This window comes from Myotis nattereri (genome assembly GCF_964212035.1).
Source record: "Myotis nattereri genome assembly, chromosome: 9".
Lineage (NCBI taxonomy): Eukaryota > Metazoa > Chordata > Mammalia > Chiroptera > Vespertilionidae > Myotis > Myotis nattereri.
Window position 1 is genome coordinate 52,331,486 of NC_138084.1, and position 21,213 is coordinate 52,352,698.

Here is a 21,213-nt window from a genome sequence, read left to right on the forward strand (position 1 = left end):
GGTAAAGTACTCATCTAGTTCATTAATTTGTGTTCTGAGTGCATTGAATTGCCTGTCTGTGTTTTCTTACATTCTGAGTATTTTCAGAACTGCAATCTTAAAATCTCTGTCATTTATATCACATATTTTCATGTGTTCCATGGTAGACTAGTCATTTATAAAATTAACTCTATGAAAAGAGTCAGTAGGTCTCATCCCAAACACTGACCCTAACACTTCCTACTGTGAAATGTTTGGCTATTAAGAATTATATTAATATGCTTATATGTGTACTAGTAATAAACAAAACTGACACAGAATAATATAAGCAAAATCATGGAAGCAAAATCTGCATATTGTAGCACTCTAGCAAAGGAAAAAAGTGTGTGGAATTTAAACACCAATTCCCCAAGAAATAAAGACGAAAACAAAAACTGATCCGTTTGACAAACATGTGATATATAAAAAGAATTTGTTTTACATCTATTACCTTACAGTTGGGTTCCCCTTTCCATAGTTCTTGCATATCCCCAAACTGCTATTCCTCACATTAACATGAGAGATTTAGGCATAGGGAATGCCTGAGCCTTGTTAAGACCTTTAATGTAACCTATTTCCACACAAAATCTCTTCTGCACTCTCTAAAGAAAGAACAAGAGGAACATAGTTCACCCTTTTCCCTTATTGCCTGCCCACGCTACGGAGGAGGTGTGAGTGAGAGGTGGAGAACGAAAGCAGAAGTCTTGGCAAGATAGACTGATACTGTACTGGAGAAGCTCAGAATAAAAACTAAATGCTTAAAAGTCATATGATTACAATGTACCCATATATTCATTGGGGGTGTAAAGAACTAAGCCCCATGAAGTCTTACAGTCATTCAGTAACTTGGTTCAACTTCATCTGATATGAGCTGACTGGGAGGGAAATCTTGGGGCTTCTCTAAACAATTCAATATTATCATTTTTTAAATATATTTTTATTGATTTCAGAGAGGAAGGGGGGAAGAGAGAGAGAGAGAGAGAGAGAGAGAGAGAGAGAGAGAGAGAGAGAGAGAGATACATTAATGATGAGAGAGAATCACTGATTGGCTGCCTCCTGCACACCTCACAGTGGGGATCAAGCCTATAACATGAGCATGTGCCCTGACAGTGAATCCAACCATAACCTCCTGGTTCATAGGTCTACACTCAACCACACTGGCCAGGCACAATTCAATATTAAGCAGACTGCTTCTGACATAATTTATCTAAGATATGCTAGGTAAGGTATTTACTGCTTCACAGAAAATACTAGTGGCATTCTGTACATTTTGACTACATGTTTTTATTAAAGGAAACACAAAATCCAAACTGAACCCCAGCTAGCCACCTCTTAGAAAACACCTGCGTATACAGGCAACTTAACTTCTGAATGTATATGCATTTTGGTTAAGAACAAAAAAACAAGCAAAAAAATACAGTGGATCTGGTCTACACAGATAACTATGACTATTTCACATCTCTTCCCTTTTAGAAAGAAATTTTTGCTTAAATAAATATCAGAAATGCACCTTTTCCTTTAACTTGATACACGAATGAATCTCATTGGACACTGTAGGTGTGGTTAATTAAAAGCCAAAGCTTTATTTTCTTACTCTGGATTCTACCCAATCCTGCTTAAAAAATACCTCACAGATCACCCTATTAATTTACCACAATGTTCCAAACTTTTTTCTTTTAGGACCTCATAATACCCACTCAGACATTTTAGCACATCACTTTAATGCCTATTCAAAAGTCCTCATGTCTATACTTATCCTTTCTGTTTTCCTCTCATTCAATGAAATAAACATTATTCCTTTTTTTCTAAGTCTAAATCTTCCCCTCCACTCTAGGACTTTACTTACTATTCCCCACCCCTCTAAAATATTCTGTCTCTTACTCACTGCTTTTCTTCTCTTCTGGCTTTGTCCTATCCTGAAAATACCATCTCTTAAACTTACCACAGCTCCTTACTGTTAAGAGCTGAAACTTTTAAACAGCATATATTTACTAACTTTGTTTCCTTTTCACACACACCTTTCTCAGTCTCATCCATCTCATTCTATACACCACAGTCTACTCATATGGCACCTGATATTGGTTGAATTATGTCCCTTCCCAAGGTATCTAAGTCCTAAGGCTGGTGCCTGTGAATGTGACCTTACTTGGAAACAGGGTCTTTACAGATGTAATCAATTTAAGATGAAGTTCTACTGGATTAGTCTGGTCCTAATCCAGTAATTGGTAACCTTGAATGAAGAGGAAATTTAGACACAGAGACACAGACACACAGAGAAGAACGAATGTGATAACAGAGGCAGAAATTGAAGTGATGCCTCTGCAAGTCAAGAAATAACAAAGATCGCCAGAAACTGACAAAATCTAGGGGAGAGATGTGGAGCAAACTGTCCTTCAGAACTTTCCAGAAGGAATTAATCTTGCTGAGCCCTAGATTTTAAACTTTCAGGCTCCAGAACTAGTGAATAAATCTTAAGCCACCTTGTTTGTGGTCATTTGTTAGGGCAGCCTCAAGAACAGCATCTAATTCTTATGGTCTGAGTGGTTGTACACATATCTAGCTCTTCTTTCTTTTCTTTTTTTTAAATATATATTTTATTGATTTTTTACAGAGAGGAAGGGAGAGGGATAGAGAGTTAGAAACATCGATGAGAGAGAAACATCAATCAGCTGCCTCCTGCACACCCCCTACTGGGGATGTGCCCACAACCAAGGTACATGACCTTGACTGGAATTGAACCCGGGACCCTTCACTCTGTAGGGTGACGCTCTACCCACTGAGCAAAACCAGTCAGGGCTCTTCTTTCCTATCTAATGGAAATCATACTGATATAGAATTTTCTTCCAAAAGGCATAAACATTTCTGATGGGCGTTTTTTTTTTCTTTTTTTTTTAATTAAATCTTTATTGTTCAGATTATTACATTTGTTCCTCTTCTCCCCCCCCCCCATAACTCCCCTCCTCCCAGTTCCCGCCCCACCCTCCGCCCTCACTCCCCACCCACTGTCCTCATCCATAGGTGCACAATTTTTGTCCAGTCTCTTCCCGCATCTCCCACACCCTTTTCCCCCCCAAGAATAGTCAGTCCATTCCCTTTCTATGTCCCTGATTCTATTATAATCACCAGTTCATTCTGTTCATCAGATTATTTATTCACTTGATTCTTAGATTCACTTGTTGATAGATGCATATTTGTTGTTCATAATTTGTATCTTTACCTTTTTCTTCCTCTTCCTCTTCTTAAAGGATACCTTTCAGCATTTCATATAATCCTGGTTTGGTGGTGATGAACTCCTTTAGCTTTTCCTTATCTGTGAAGCTCTTTATCTGACCTTCAATTCTGAATGATAGCTTTGCTGGATAAAGTAATCTTGGTTGTAGGTTCTTGGTATTCACCACTTTGAATACTTCTTGCCACTCCCTTCTGGCCTGCAAAGTTTCTGTTGAGAAATCAGCTGACAGTCGTATGGGTATTCCCTTGTAGGTAACTGAGTTTCTTTCTCTTGCTGTTTTTAAGATTCTCTCTTTATCTTTTGCTCTTGGCATTTTAATGATGATGTGTCTTGGTGTGGTCCTCTTTGGATTCCTTTTGTTTGGGGTTCTCCCCGCTTCTTGGACCTGTAAGTCCATTTCTTTCACCAGGTGGGGGAAGTTTTCTGTCATGATTTCTTCAAATAGGTTTTCAATATCTTGCTCTCTCTCATCTTCTGGCACCCCTATAATTCTGATGTTGGTACGCTTGAAGCTGTCCCAGAGGCTCCTTACACTATCCTCGCATTTTTGGATTCTTTTTCCATTCCGCCCCTCCGGTTGGGTGTCTTTTGCTTCCTCGCATTTCAAATCATTGACTTGATTCTTGCGCTCCTCTGGTCTGCTGTCGGGAGTCTGTATAATATTCGTTATTTCAGTCCATGTATGCTTAATTTCTAGTTGGTTCCCCAACATAGCATCGAGGGTCTCATTAGTTTTCTTGTAGATCTCATTAAGTTTATCGGCGGCTTCTAAACAGTTCTTCAGAGACCTTAAAAGTGTGGTTCTGAACTCTATATCTTCCATTGACAATTTTGTCCTGTTTCTTTGTCTCCGCATTTTGTTATGCTTCCTTGGTGCACCCCCTAGTGGTCTTTGTGTGCAGTCTTATAGTTAAACCTTCTTTGTTGTAGCTAATACCAGGGAGGGTTTGACCTCCAGGCCAAGTGGCTATGAGAATCAGCTGTGTCTGCAGTGAGAGAACTTCTGTCCTCTAGGGAGGTGCTAATCTAGCCTTTGCCTGAGGCTATCCGGCAAATGCCTCTGTGCAGGGCTTGGGCTGGAGAGAGCAGTTATGGCGGCTCTCAGTCCTGTCCCCAGGGGCTCTGCCTCTCTGAGTCCCAGCAATGGCTGCAAACCTCGGAGAGAAAGCTGCACTCGCTCTGACCAAAGCCAGACAGTCCCGCTTCTCCCGTTTGAGTCTGGGTCCCTAAAGACTCGCCTGTATCTGGAGCTCAGAGTCTGCGACTCCCTCCGGATTGAAAACGCCAACCGCACACTCCGCACCTCAGAACTTGACCTCAGCACTGCGCCTCCTCTGAGTGTCCGTATGCATTTCTCTTTCCTCCTAGTTGTAGGACTTCCACTCAGCCAGCATTCCTGTGGTTCTGGGTGATGTCCGTTCTGTTTTTCAGTTTCACTTTTGAAGTAGTTGTTCAAGGCAGCAAACTCCGGCGTTAACCTATGCCGCCATCTTGGTTCTCCTCTCTGATGGGCTTTTGCTTTTTCTTTATTTCACACAAATCTACTGATTACTTTCAAATTCCTATGCTCATAACATTGTACTGCCCTGTTCCTTCTCTTATTACTTCCCACTTCATTTTATTTATGTTCATTTTATTGTTCTAGAACAGCGGTTCTCAACCTGTGGGTTGCCAACCTGTGGGTTGCGACCCCTTTGGGGGTCGAATGACCCTTTCACAGGGGTCGCCTAAGACCATCGGAAAACACATATATAATTACATATTGTTTTTGTGATTAATCACTATGCTTTAATTATGTTCAATTTGTAACAATGAAAATACATCCTGCATATCAGATATTTACATTATGATTCATAACAGTAGCAAAATTATTGTTATGAAGTAGCAACAAAAATAATTTTATAGTTAGGGTCACCACAACATGAGGAACTGTATTAAAGGGTCATGGCATTAGGAAGGTTGAGAACCACTGTTCCAGAACCACACAGTGGTTCTCCAAATATGGTCCTTACACCACTAGCATTAGCATCATGTGGGAGCTTGCTAGAAATGCAAAACTTGGGGCCCATGCCAGATGATCCTGAATCAGAAATTCTGGGGGATGCATGCTAAATTTCATAATCACTTCCCTAGAATAATAGTTATTCCTCAAGGCACACTCCATAGAATCCTATTCCCTCCATAATCTCTCTCTTGTAGAGAATCCATTTCCATAGATTCAAATAACACTGCTATGTTAAGTGCCCAAACTTCTTGTACCTCAACACTCTCTTGGGTTTGATTTGTCACCTTAAACTCACAAGTTTGAAAGCATGCACTCATGACCCCCTCTTCTTCCCTGTCTTCTGTGTTTTCCAATTAGATTAATATTTCAGAGCAAACTGGAAGCTCTGCGGTTGGCATCACTGAATCTAGGGCTTATTATGATACTTGGCAGAGAGTTGCTAGATGATATTTATTCTAATGTTGTATAATATAGCAGTTGTTATATTTTATCAGAAGCCTCAGTGTATATTTTAAAATATAATTATATTATTCCTCTCCCCAGCTATTTCACTAAATCAAATGCTTATCCAATCATGCCTGCTTTATTGTAACAGGCTTATGATTTGTATTACCCAATTTGAGTTTTTCCCTCCATTTTTCTACAACCCATTCTGCAAATACTTTACAGGTTATTATCCCCTAAAGTTCTACATTCACTATGTTGCTCTATTACTTCAAATTGACTGTTCATTTGCTACAGAAATTCTATATATCCTCTTGTCACTATTCCTTACTTCTTTGCAGCTAAGCTTCCTCCAGGCAAGCGGATCTTGCTGTGGTGCTTTTTGCTGCTAGTATGTCTATTCCCTGAATTTGAAATGCCTTCACCACTTTAATTTTCAAGAAAACTCAAGTCTTTGCCAACTATAACCTACTATGGTAGTGCATTTCTAAGTTGAATTCCAGTAGAACCAGTTATGTGTATCAGCCTTTTCACTTCTACTTAAATGGAATCAGTTAACTCATTCAACAAACATACTGATGACTAATCATGTGAAAGTACTGGCCTAAACATTGTGGTTATATCCTTGAACTAGAGAGCTATGGTTCTTATCTAGTGGAAGGTAAGATAAAGAGGCAATAAAAATCCAGTGGTAAGTTGATAAGAGAGGAACAGAGGTTATGGGAGCACATAGGTGGGTTGTCTATCTTGGGTTGGGTAGGGGTGTCATAGAAGGCTAACTGTAGGTCCTGATAGCCAATCAGAGTCCTGGAAAGTGAAAGTGAGCCAGGAAAAGAAGGGAGTTGGGAGAGAACATTCCTGCAGAGGAAAACATGTATTGAAAGACCCAGAACTGAGAGATGACATGGCTTATTTGAGAAAATAAAAATAGTTTAGGTGAAAACAACAAGTAATCTTAGGCAGAATACAGGCTTAAGGAGGAGAGGAATTATTTCTCTTATACTTACCAATTTACTTTATTCCCTGATAGTGTGCTTAATAAATATTTTGGGATACATTAATAGATGGAAATAGGAGGACATTTTCTCTCCTGAGTTAGGAGGGAAGAAGAAAGAGGTACTGTAGATAAAGGTTAAGAATATAGGTTTAATGGTAAGACATTAAAGGAGTTCTCATCTTCAATTTACTCTGATAGCAAGAAAGTATGGACATTGACCTCAAGAATGAGTAAAATAGTGAGGTCACAGATTTGAGGAAAGTACAGAAGTTTTAGAATAGCTATTAAGGAAAATGGAAGAGATAATTCATGGGAGAAATGCAGACAAGTTGCAAGGAATGGTTGATTGTCTAGTTAAGGTTTAGTGGCTATTACTCCTCTAGTAATTTATTTTTCCTTCAGCAATTCTCAACAGTCTGGATATAAGCACAGGAAATCTAAGCAGTTAGATTAAATCACTTAAAATTAATCTTTTATGTGCATTTATCTTCTCTCTTCAACTAAATTATAAGATCCTAGAAAGTAGGGGTTACATAAAATAGGTCATGCTGAGCACAGTGCTGGCATATAGCAATTGTTCAATAAGTATTTTCAGAATGAATTAATGATTGATGTGTTCAAAAACTAATCACATGGCACAGGTATACTAGTACTTCTAAATGTCAAGCATTTCACATTAATAGAGATGTGTATACTTTAGTTGACTGCTTTAGAAGGAACAATAATGCTTTTATTTATGTTCTCCAGGAATGTTATGAACTAAGTAGATACTCCAAAAGTAATTTTTAAAATTAGTTACTGAATTAAATAAAGATCACTGAATCCTGTTCCCATAAGCAAGCTATAAAGAACTGTGCAAGAAACGGCTCAGGCTGGTTAAATAATGTGATGAGTTACTTCATTTATTCATTAAAAACTTTCAGCTCCAGGCTACATTAGATTTTTAGGCTGCTGGAACGAAGTGCCACAAACTGGGGTGATTTACAAAATTGAAATTTATTGTCTGACAATTCTGGAGGCTAGAAGTCCAGATCAAGGCACCAGTTCCTTCTAAGGGCTGTGGAGGGAAACCTATTCCAGGCCTCTCAACAAGTTTCTGGTGGTTTGCTGGCAAGCTTTGGCATTCCTTGGTTTATGGATGCATTACCTCAACTCGGCCTTCATCTCCACACGATGTTCTCCCTGGGTGTGTGTCTATCTCTGTGTCTAACATTCCTTTTTATTTTTTACTAGAGGCCTGGTGCACAAAATCTGTGCATATGGAGGGGTGGGTCCCTCAGCCCGAACTGCACCTTCTCGCACCTCCATGGAGCAGGCCTAAGCCATCAGTCAGACATCCTTAGTGCTGCCGTGGAGGCAAGAGAGGCTCCCATCACCGCTGCTGTGCTAGCCAGCCATGAGTCCAGCTTCTGGCTGAGCGGCGCTTCCCCTGCAGGAGCATACTGACTACCAGGGGACAGCTCCTGCATTGAGCATCTGCCCCACGGTGGTCAGTGGGTGTCATAGCAACCGGTCGTTCTGCTGTTCTGTTGATCTGCATATTAGCCTTTTGTTATATAGGGTAATGTCTTATTATGGGCAAGGCCTCTAATTCAATTTTTTTTAGGTAGTTAAAGGGAGGGGCAGAATTTTCACTTGAGCCTGAAGCTAAAATTGCCCTTAGCTCAAAAATCTGCATACCACTGAGACATATCTTGGTGAGGCTCATTCTAAACTCATACACTGTTTTATTATGTGTATACGTATTGGGAGCCATCTTATCTCTTTAGTGAAAGGAACCTTTTGTTATGTTACAATGACTAACTTTATCTCATGAGTTGTGTTTTGGCTTCAAGCCTGCAAGTATTCATGAAGCAACTTCAGCGCTTCTGTTCAATATTTACCTGGCATATCTCCTATTTTATTTTCTCTAAATCTTTCTAGAATTTTATGTATTAGATGAGAATAGCCCATGGACACAGACAGTAGTCTGGCTAAGGCCTGGAAGGGGTGGGTGCAGGGAGGAGAAGATCAATTGGGGGGGGGGGGCTAAAGCAAAGGGACATCTGTAATACTTTCAACAATAAAGATACATTTTAAATAAAGAAAAATATCTTAGTTGAAAAGAGTTTTATGTGAAATAATATAAGTAATTGCTCTACACTGTACTTTATATTCTCAACTCCTCTCAAAGAGATATTAATTGATCCTATGTCACTTAATATTAATTGACCCCATGTTCAATGACTGCAGGACTGGCTTCCACCACACCGACCCAGCACTGACTGCCATGGGGCTGCGATCAGACCCTGCTTTTTTCTCTCGGTCTGTTCCAGGCCGAGGGTTCCGTCTCTGTGAAACCCGGGTCAGTCTTTGCATTGGGCAAGTGGAATCGCTGAGGCCTATTTGAGAGTCGTCAAGGCTGGGAGCGTGATCTCAGAATAGTTAAAAACACGTTCGTGAAGGGATGCTATGGGTTCTCATCAAAAAGCCCACACGTGTCTGTGCTCCACCAACAGGGTTGCTTTAACACAGAAGCCTCCATCCGCAAGCCCACCGGCTCCAGGAGCGGGCGGGAGGTTGAAAGTGGCCGTGGGTAGATGAGGCCGGTGCCCGGCGACCTGGCAAGTGTCAGCGGCTTGGCTGTCTGAGCCCCAAGCGCGGGGAGACAGGCTCTGACGTCACGGCACGGAGGATTTGACAGCAGCGGCTCCAGAGCTTGTTGCTAATTTTGTTTTATTTATATCTCCTTTTCCCTTTAAACCTCTAGGTTGCCTTTGTTGGAGAGAAGAGCAGCCTTTGCAGCCTCCTCGGTGGAGAGCAGGCCTTCGATCTGGGTTCACACGCAGCCAGACAGACTCCTGTTTAGAAACACGTGTGGGTCTTGCATTATTTGCTCTGTTGCCCATAAAGAGGGTTTTAGATTCTGGCACGTAAATGTGTTTCCTGCTTATCCGCGACGGCAGGCCGAGCGCAGCCACAGGCACAGCCACATTCTTCACTCCTTCGCAGGCCTCTGTCCAAGGGCGGCGGCACAGGCACTTCACACAGGGAGGGGGACGGAGAGCAGGTGGGGCAGCCCTGCTTCTCCCAGACCTTCTGTCTCAGTCCCCATCTTCCTGCTCGGGGTCTGTAGGGTCTTTCTTTTGAGGCGGATCCAGGCGTCTGGGGGACATGTTTATCACCCGCTGTTTTCCGTGTGGGTGGTAACAGGGGGTTGCTCCTGAATCAGGCTTCCTTCGGCATTGAAGTCGGGGGTGGGGAGGGGAGAGAGCATGAAGGTGCAAACACAACCCGTGGGGACTTTTCGCTGAGCGCCTTCTGTATACCTTCTTTATACCTAGTGGGCATCTCCCCTCAGAAAGGGCACTCCCTATGTCTGTGACCAGTAGGTGTGTGTGTGTGTGTGTTGGGGGGCGGGTGCGATGAGGCTGGTTGGCTGCTGCAGTGCCCTCATAGCCAGTGTCAGCGGGTGGGACAGAGTACCTGGGACCCTGGATTCCCTTTGCAGAATCGCCCCCTCCCTTCGTTCTCCCATTCTCCACGGAGGAGGCGGCTGTTGGCAGACAGCAGGTCGGATGGATCCGCCATCAGACCTACCACCCGACCTCCAGGGAGGTTTCCTGACCCCTCTGTGTCCCCGCTCACCTGAAGCCCCTAAAATAGTCGGGGTGCCCACTGCTCAGAGGCTCCCGTGAGCTCATGGAGGTGGGCCCTTGGTCATTGGTTTTTATTTTTTTACTACATTGCTTCCGTGTGAAGTGATCACACTTCATCTGGAGCAGGGCGGGCTCAGGTGACCTTGTGGAGCGTCTAGGGCGGGAAGCAGCCGCGGTGCCATGGTTGTCAGTGCCTGCAGCTCCGGACCACCCCACTTGGTTTTAAACGCAAACCCGCCCTGGACAGGCCTTCAAGGTCTTTCTTCCTTCTGTCTGCTCACATTCAAGTGCTGGCAGCGCTGGTCCCTTGGTGCCTGGCCTGTCCTCTTCAGATTCAACCTGCAGGACGACTAAGGGAGCCAGTCCAAGGGAGGGGAAGCAGCCTCAGTGCTAATGGCGATCATGGGCCACAGGCAAGGTGGCACCTCCGATGGCGATCACCCGCTGGGGGGCAGGCAAAGGCAGCCCGGTTCTCCGATCCAGGGCTGCCACCCGGCTCTTGCCTGCCGCCTGGGTTTCTGATCACCGTTCTTCCGTCCTTCCCCTTTCGCCTCCCATATTGCGCCTATGTATACAAATTAACCGCCATCTTTGTTGGTGGTTAACCGCCATCTTTATTGGCAGTTAATTTGCATATTGCCCTGATTAGACAATGGGAAGCGTAGCGAAGGTACAGTCAATTACCCTTTTTGTCTATTATTAGATAGGATAAGACCACCAGTCATACTGGATTAGGATCCATATTAATGACCTCATCTTAAGTTGATCATCAGCAAAAGTTCTGTTTTCATAAGGTCATATTCACAGGTACTGGGAGTTAAGACTTTAAAGTCTATTTGGGGGGGCACAATTCAACTCATGACAGTAGTATTGGGAAAGATAAATATGAATAGGATACCATCTCTGTCTTCAAGGAGCTTACAGACCAAGTGGAAGAAAAGACAACAGAGGATAAGCCAGTGTTTTGGAGGAAAGGCAAAGAGTCAGGTCAGGGAAGACTTCTAGGAGACAGCGATAGCTGAGCTGAGCTTTGTTCAATGGCTGGGAGAAGAGAGGAAGCAAGGAATACCAAGCAGAGAGAAGGAACAGGCTGTAGAAAGGTGCAAATAGCCTAGATCACGATGGTCAAAGGAGAGAATGGGGCTAGGAGGAGGTATGGGGACTGAAGTTGGAGGGAAAAAGGCTCATGAAGTTCTAGAGGTGCTGTGTTGAGTTCGGGCCTTATATTAATGGCAAAAGGAAGCCTTTAAAAAGTTTTAAGATCGGATTTTGTCTTTTCCAATTTATCTTATTAGTGTTAGCTGTTGTGTAAAACATACATGAAAGCATATCCTGTGTGGTTAGGAGGATGCTCAATTTTGTATGATAAAGCATTTTTTCTTTCCCACATTTTCCCTTTTTCCTAATTATATTTACTTGTCACTCATTATAATTCACATGGTAAAACTTCCCTTCAATTCTATGTACATGATTTAGTTTGAGATACTAGCTTTTCTTGGTTCCTCCCTCTCCCATTACCTGTATGTCCTAGCCCAGCCCCGTGGTAGGCAAACTGCGGCTCACGAGCCACATGCGACTCTTTGGCCCCTTGAGTGTGGCTCTTCCTAAGCCTTAGGAGTACCCTAATTAAGTTAATAACAATGTACCTACCTACATAGTTTAAGTTTAAAAATGGGCTCTCAAAAGAAATTTCAGTCGTTGTACTGTTGATATTTGGCTCTGTTGACTAATGAGTTTGCCGACCACTGTGACCTAGCCTATTCATAAAACCAACCTTTAAAATATAAAACAAACAGGCATTTTTAATCTGCTAAAAAGATAACCCTAAATTCATAAATTCATTTATAAACAGATTGTAATTCACCAATGATTTTAAATGGGCCTTTTTAGCAGATGTTTGGCTTCCCTACTTCACCTTATCATCCTTATGGAGCATCTTTGTAAAAGAACTAATTAGAAAATCTGGATTCAGCTTAGGTCCTAAGAATGAGATTTATATAATTGAGATAATTACAAAGTGCCTGTTTCTGCAAGGACAGTTTGCTCAGTATGAAACAACGAAGAACTTACTTACTATGGCTCAGATTTATGAAGTGGCTAACCAGTATTTCTAGTATTTATTGTATGACTTCAGATATGCTAAAGAAACTGTACAAAACTATTAAGCAACAGAGACTCTCTTAATGGATTATGTATGACAAGTGCTAATGTCTTTAATTATACAGCAATGGCATTAAGGTACCTTTACTTTGCCATTACATTCGTTTCATCGGAGATTAAGATATTTTATATCAAGTCCTTCAACCTTTACAACAATACACTCTATGTTGTATACATTCTATGTTGCACAAAGCTTTCAGTATGTGCCTCTGTCTTTAATGTTATACTTTTCACTCAAGTAGGCTTAGTTTTTACAAAGAAATCTGGCTATATGTTTAAAACTCTTGAAGGATTGCTTAAAAATTCTGAAAAAGAACAAAGCAGGAGGTTCACACTTTCTTATTTCAACCCTTACTATAAAGTTATAGTAATTAGGACAGTATGGTACTAGCACAAAAACAGACAAAAATAGATCAATGGACTAGAGTTGAGACCCTAGAAATAAACCCAATTATATACAGTTAACTAATATTTGACAAGTGAGACAAGAATAAACAATGAAGAAAAGACAGTCTCTTCAATAAATGGTGCTGGGAAAATTGAATATTCACAAGAAAAGAATGAAACTAGACCCCTATCTTATGCCATTCACAAAAATGGACTCTAAATGAATTAAATACTTAAATATATGTCCTAAAACCATGGAAGTTCTAAAAAAACAAAACAAAAACAAAACAAAAAAAGCTCTTTGACATGTTCTTGGCAAAAATTCATGGGTCTTGGAATTTTGGGATATAACACATAAAGACAAACAGCAAAGTGGAAAATAAATAAGAGGGGTGAAATCAGACACACAAGCTTTTGCACAGTAAAAGAAACAATTAACAAAGTGAAAAGACAACTTACAGAATGGGAAAAAAATATTTGCAAACCATACATCTGATAAAGAGTTAATATACAAAATATATAAAGAACTCAGATGACTCAACAGCAAAACACACACACACACACACACACACACACAAAGAATCCAATTTATTAATGGGCAAAGAACTGAAATAGACATCTTTCTAAAGAAAATATATGAATGGTCAATAGGTACATGGAAAGGTGCTCAACATTAGTAATCATAAGGAAAATGCAAATCAAAAACACAATGAAATATCACCTCACACCTATTACAATGGCCATCACTAAAAGACAAGAGATAACAAATACTGGTGAGGAAGTGGAAAAAAGGTAATCCTGTGCACTGTTGGTGGGATTGTAAACTTGTATAGCCACTGTGGAAAACAGTATGGAGGAGCCTCAAAAACTAGAAAATAGAACTACTGCATGACACAGCAATTCCACTTCTGAAAATATATACAACTCCAAACACAAATATGTTTATTGCAGCATTATTTACACTAGCTAAAACATGGAAACCATCTAAGTGTCCACTGACAGATAAATTGATAAAGAAATTGTGATACAAATGTTGGCCACAAATGAACAAATAGCAAGATTTCCTCATTCCCACACAATAAATAATGAGGAAATCCTGCTATTTGTGACTGACCACATGGACAGACCTTGCAGGCATTATGCTAAGTGAAATAAGTCAGACAGCTAAAGTCAAATACTGTATTTCACTTATGTCAGGAACATAAAAAACAAAAACAAAATAATATCATAGAAAAAGAGATCAGATTTGTGGTTCAGAGGAAGGTAAGTGGGGGAGGGGCAATTGAAGAAATGTCAAAAGGTACAAACTTCCTGTTATAAGTCAAATAACTACTAAGGATGTAATGCACAACATGATGACTACAGATAACAATACTGTATAATACACATGACTTGTTAAGAGAGTAAATCCTAACAGGTCTTATCACAACATAAATTTTTTTTCCCTTTTTTGCTTTTCAAAATTGTATCTATATGAGATGATGAATCCTAACTAAATTTGTTGCAGCAATCATGTCACAATATATGTAAGTCAAATCATTATTCTGTACACCTTAAACTTATACAGTGAAGGATGTCAATCATATCTCAATAAAACTTGAAAAAAGGCATGCCATATTTTACATGATAAATAATAACTGGACTTTTGGAACAAGTTACTCTCAATAGGTCTTTTTTCTAAGATGTAAGATGGATATAATATATGCCATGACCACTGTGTGGTGTAGTAGAAAGACTAAATTGAGACATATAGATAATTTCATGTGTTCAGGTATTACACTATGTTTATTATTATACACCTGTGAAACAATTGCATTTATACAGATAAGGAATGTGTTACTGAAGAAATAAATACATATATATTAGATAAACACTTAATAAACCTATTTTCATTTGTATACTTGTTTGTATACAAATGTATAAGTAGTATGCGGAGTGAACATGAATATATATACTAGAGGCCTGGTGCACAACATTTGTGCACTGGGGGGTGTAGGGGTCCCTCAGCCCAACCTGCACCCTCTCCAATCTTGGAGCCCTCAGGGGAGCCCTCTCCAATCCGGGAGTTTCTGTCTATCTTTGCAATCATATGAGCGAATTGTCTGAGACCCCAACTCAGTTTGGTTTGTTGCTCACAGAATAATAGAGACATTTATTTCTTTGCTTCATTGGTGGTGATTTCCTGGAAGTTTTAGGATATCTTTCCTTTAATTTTTCCTAGACACTCTGATTTTACTTATGTCTCTCACCTTTGCTTTCCCTCCACCCCCCACTGCAACAGTAACTTGCTCCAGGTTTACTTTGCTCTAGTGTCTAGGACAGTGGTTCTCAACCTTTCTTTTTTTTTTTTTAATATATTTTATTGATTTTTTTTACAGAGAGGAAGGGAGAGAGATAGAGAATTAGAAACATCGATGAGAGAGAAACATCGATCAGCTGCCTCCTGCACATCTCCTACTGGGGATGTGCCCGCAACCCAGGTACATGCCCTTGACCGGAATCGAACCTGGGACCTCTCAGTCCGCAGGCCGACGCTCTATCCACTGAGCCAAACCGGTTTCGGCATTCTCAACCTTTCTAATGCTGCAACCCTTTAATACAGTTCCTCATGTTGTGGTGACCCCCAACCATAAAATTATTTTTGTTGCTACTTCATAACTATAAGTTTGCTACTGTTATGAATTGTAATGTAAATATTTGATATGCAGGATGTATTTAGGCGACCCCTGTAAAAGGGCCCAAAGGGGTCACGACCCACAGGTTGAGAACCGCTGATCTAGGAGATCCATCTGCCACCAGAACTACAATTCCCAGCATTCTTGGTGCTCCCCGTGTTCTGGGCTTCTGCTTCCGGTCCTGGGGCTGCCACCAAAACTACTATTCCCAGAATCCCTGTGCTCCCCAGGATCTTGTTTTTCCCTTCCTACTCTGTCTCCATCCCATGGCCTCCCACTCTGCCAAGTCCTCCAAGCTGCCAGCTCTCCCTCTCTGCTCTCTGTCTGGAGGCTTGGGGAGCCAAGTTCCGCAAGCCACTCCACTCTCCGCCAGCTCTCCTGCTCTGTTCTCCACCTGGCGCCTATGTATGCATCTTTGTCAGGTTAATTTGCATATGCACTCCTGATTGGCTGGTGAGCATAGCGGAGGGATGGTCAATTTACATGTTTCTCTTTTATTATATAGGATGTGTCTAAGTATGAACAAGAAAAAAACAATACTCTTCATTCAGAGGAAATAAAACCAGCTGAAAGACGATTAAAAAAAATGAAATCACTGTCAAGGGCAGGCACACAAGGAAAGCAGTTTTATTTTTAATGTCTTGAAGTCACACAAGTTATTTCTGTAACTGGACTGCTTGGCTATTTTTCCTTTTTCATTTTCAGTGTTTGTCTTTCATGCCTTGTGGGCAAGGACATCTGTACTGCTACCTGCACAGCCCCTCTGCAATAATGCCTCCCATTTCCACTCCCTCTGGGAAGCTTCTCTGCATAAAAAGACCATCAATTAGAACTATTACCATTAAATGATTGTGTGGGCAGCTCTGTTTGTTACATTTTTACAGCCTTAATGTCCCAGAGCCCATTACAGGGGCATTTAGAGGGTGACTTCTCACTATGGATACTACCCAAGTGTCTGTAATGTCAAGAGAGATGGGCCTCTGCACTTTCTTCTAAATCAGTAGACCCTGGGCAGCTTGGTGTCCCAAATCAGCAAATATGGGCTGAGAATCACTTGACAAACAGAAAGAGGGACCATAGGAGAAGAGCATTTAATTCTAGAACACAAATAATAAGAGCTGCCGCTTGTGGTAGCCCCTTTATAGCTGCTATTATCTTACTTAAACTGGAGAACCGCACTTGACATTGGTAGTATTATTCTCAACTTACAGAAAAAAGTTGCTGAGACTCAGAGGATTTCTGTGTTTATAGATAGCTACTCATAAGAATCATATACAGGAATTGAACCTCGTCTGACATCCAAGCCTGTACTTTTTCCAATTCGCCATGCTGACAAAGCAAAAGTGATCACAATCTGCTGTGAGATACAGTCTTTTCTGTCCAAGAGTTCATGTTTCAGCCTAGTCTTGACAAAAGAGCTAGCCCTGGCTGTGCTGCTACAGTACTTCTCAAGAGAAAGAGCTGACAGGTTTGAAATTTTCACCAGCCTGGTCCTTAACCAGCTGCTAGTGGGAGGATATTTGTCTCAGAGTCTGTCAGCAGCAACTGCTTAGGAAATCTGAGTCATGCAGGTGGAATTCCAGGTAGAAAAATCACTGCCATCCAGATACTCTGGACACATGGTAACATCAACTTGGGGGAATAAAGTAAATACTTAGATGATTTTTTAAGCTATCAATATGTAATTTTACTTTCTTCTCATCGTTCTTTGCTCTTAACTATGTATATAAGCACTTGTTACTGAACACATCAAGGAAGAGATAACCTGGAATACAGTACCGGCAAAATTTCAGATGAAATATACTTTCCAGTTTCACAATTATTATACCCAGGGATGCTCTTCTGTCAGATTCCAGATATTTGAAAGAAACCACAATACTCACAAGTGAAGCTTGTTAAAAATATCCAGGCATCCTTTCCTCTGATCCCAAACTACCAAAATCAAGCAAGCAACCAAAATGGCTAACACATTCACTCTTCAGCAACTGAATTAAGTCCCTGTTTATGAAAGATTTGCAGGGAGAACAACATCATAAAACACACCCAAACTCAACAACACTTAGTCTTTTTGACATTCACTCCTGCAAAATGTGCTGGGTGAGCAGAACCACAGGAAAGATTGTTGTACACAAAAGCCTTTGAAAAATCACAGGGCTTTTCTGTGACAGAAAAAAAGACCCACTGGGCCAGGCAAATAAAAGGACTCAGCTGCCAGCAGGAGAGTAAAAGCCTGACTCCATTCTCCTTCCCGCCAAAGGAAACACATATAAGTGAAGCACACATCATTTTGCATTATCTTCTGACTTCTGAGAAGAAGCAGAAGTAGCTTTTTAATACTGAAATGATGGTCTTCTTGTTGAAATAATATTTTAGAACATGAGAAAGTAGACTAGGAAGTTGAGAAAACATCAGGAAGATGTTTTGTGGGGGTTGGGTAGTGGGAAGTCGGCTGCCTGACATGCGACATGTGTTTAAGAAACACATCTGGGAGTTAAAGATAGTTGATTGGATAAGACGTTTTCAAAAGTGGTGTCCAAAATGATCATGCAAGAACCCAAGAAGCAATCATGAATAATTCTCTTGTTGCTTTTGGTTGGGTCAACCCAACATGGTGAAACCTGAGAATGTGGAAGCAAATGAAAGAGGCAGCTTCTTCATTTGAAAAAAGAAGTTGTTTTGAGAATTAAAGAAGCGAACAGATTATCTCTCTCTTTCCTTGAACTACTATGAATGCAATCCATGGTCTTTAGGGGGTAAAAACTAGAAGATGCAGAGAGTGAATTCATCACAAGTAAAAGTCAATAGTCTGTGGAAAACTAAGTATAATGCTCCACCAACAAAAAGGATGGCTTCCTCAATTTAGTGTTCAATTGGTTACTTCCTGAATATTTTTCTAAACAATATTAACTGTTAACACTTTCTTGGCCATCATTTTTTAAAAATATTTTTATTGATCTCAGAGAGGAACGGAGAGGGAGAGAGAGATAGAAACATCAATGATGAGAGAGAATCATTAATTGGCTGCCTCCTGCTTGTCCCCTCCTGGGGATTGAGCCCACAACCCAGCACATGTCCTTAATGGGAATCGAACCTGGGACCCTTCAGTCTGCAGGCAGATGCTCTATCCACTGAGCCAAACCAGTTAGGTGGCTATCATTTTCAGAGATTCCCCCAAATCATTATGCTGTTATTTCATAATAACAGTAATAAAGACAAAAAATAAGAACCACTGCTTCATTTAAGCCTCACAACAAACCCCTAAGTAAGGTAGATTCTATTATCTCTATTTATAAAAGAGAAAATTGAGGCTAGTGACATTTTAGCATTTCGCATAGATTGACAAGCTCATAAGTAGAAAAGTCAGGATTTGACCCAGGTCTCTCTGCCTCTGTGGCCTGTGCTTTCTTCTATGTGGCAATGCACACTTTTCTGCAAAGGGAAGAATTAGAGTTTTTAAATCATGAAAAAGATCTGTACTTCTTTCAAATGACAAAAATGAATCAAACTCTCTAAACTGCAGTTAAAAATCATAGAAATTTCACATCTAACAGAAGATCCTTATTCCACCTTAGTTCAGATTGAGGAGCAACAGGAAAATATAGCCCTTCCAGGTTAGCAGCATCAATAACTACAACTATTCAACTGTTTGTCATAAACACGGCCTTTTAGTTGTAGGTTGCTTGGTGGATTGGTTGGTGGTTGAAAATTAAGCTTCTATGGGTAAACTCTTATTTTGACAGCAAGTTTCAGAGGAACAATAGGGAGGAGAAGGTTGGGTCAGAGAAGAGAGAAAAACATTGTGGCTTATATTACAACTAAAGGTCCAATGCATGAAATTCATGCAAGAGTAGGCCATCATAGCCCCCACTGCCTCGGCCCTCACAGCCCCAGCTGCCTCAGCCCTCGCAGCCCCAGCTTCATCCAGAAGGTTGTCCAGATGGCCGTTCAGCTGTTCGGCTGGTCAGTAGATTTGTATACTCCACTTTTATTATTATAGATACAACAAAGTTGAATTGAGCCAAAGCTTTTACCTCCCAGAACTCTCACCCAAGTCTTCTGACCAATGATGCTCACCTGTCCAACCTCCCTTATGCAACTTTTGCCCATCTATGTTCTGGTCAGTGTTCTGTTCTTTACCTACCAAACTCTTTTTCACTTCAGAGCTTTTCCGTCTGCTAGGAGTGTTCATTTCTTATGCTTCATAAGGAAACTACATTCTTAAGGAAACTTTTTACTTAATGACTCAGTTTAATGATCACCTCTTGAAAAGACCTCCTCTGACCTCCCTGTTAATTTTGATCATTGCATAATTTTCTTCTCCTCCACAGATGTCATAATTTATATTCACGTGTGAATGTACAAGTATGCATTTGTTTCCCTGTATGTTAGTTTACTTTCTATCTTCCCCAACAAACTAACTGCTGTGAGAACAGCAGTGATGTCTTTTCCACTCACCAATGTCAGTTGCAGGATCTTGGGTAATTTAAACTTTCTGAAATACAGTTCTTGAATTATAAAATTGGGCAATAATAGCATCTACCTTATAGGATTGTTTGGAAGAAAAAACTAACATGAAAAATAAGAACCAAATACAACTCTTTCTATTGTTTACAAACAAACACTCAATACATCCCCATATTCAGAATTAAATACAGAATCAAGAGTACACACAACTTGAAAAGGGGGTGATCCCAAATTGGTTTTGTCAGTCTTAGGGATGCTTCCCTTCAACTTAGTTTAGAGAGAGGAACTTTCTCTGGGTTGACTCAGGGCTCTTGCCATATGACTTATGGATGAGGGTAAAAAGTCTGTATAGTTGCCTTCACCTGAAAATGCAAAGTGGGAGATTATACCTCAAGTTGCTCCATTGGGCACTGGGTGCTGCAATGGGAAGATGCAGAAATTTCTTAGGCTGCAGGGAAAAGTGCATACATACCATGGACTACATGTGGTCTAGAGTTGGGCAGCTGGTTAGGTTTATACATTAAAGGGACTCTATTTAAGGGGACTGCCTGCATCTAAACAGAGGGGTGGGCCACTGATCGCTCAGGGCTGAGGAAAGGAGTTAAATGGGGCTCTGCAGAGGGAGTACTGCTTCCACCTGAAGGACCACAGCTTTGAGTTGGCTGGAATGAAGAGCTCGAAGGAGCCCACAAAAGCCCAGGTAGGAGGAAGCACCAGATGACACATGTGCCATCCCAACGTTATTGAAACCAGATGACAATTATCTCCTGCCATAAAACTATGTCCTTTCCCCATGATCTCCTGCTCTGTTCATGAAAGGTGAAGAATGGCACAGATAGAAAGCAAAGATGTTTGCAAAGAGACAAATCATTACAGAGTTTTTGCTCTGAGGCAAGATGGAGTTGAGGAGGGGGAGACATTTTAAATCACACAAGAGCTTAGAGTTTTTATTTTACATTTAATTGCATTAAGATTATGGGATTGTTAGATTGGAGTAGACTTATTATTATAAGTGATATGCCTGAGACTATCAAAAGGAGAGGTGAATTTATCCTGAGAATGGTTTGTGGGAGGGCATAGGGAGAAAAATAAAGTTGGTTTATCTGTACACTTTACTAAATCCAGTTCATTCAACAAACTTGAAATGAGTGGCTACACAATACTGCAAAGAGCATTGGAGTTTAAAGAATGGC

The 21,213-nt window shown here is 40.8% G+C and overlaps 1 protein-coding gene across 11 annotated transcripts in view; it reads right to left on the reverse strand.

The window, feature by feature from the left end:
* DLG2 (discs large MAGUK scaffold protein 2) overlaps window positions 1-21,213 on the reverse strand; it is a gene marked incomplete at its 5' end in the record, with an annotated part of 1,947,716 nt that overhangs the window by 482,258 nt on the left and 1,444,245 nt on the right. The gene's annotated exons all lie outside the window — the stretch shown is intronic.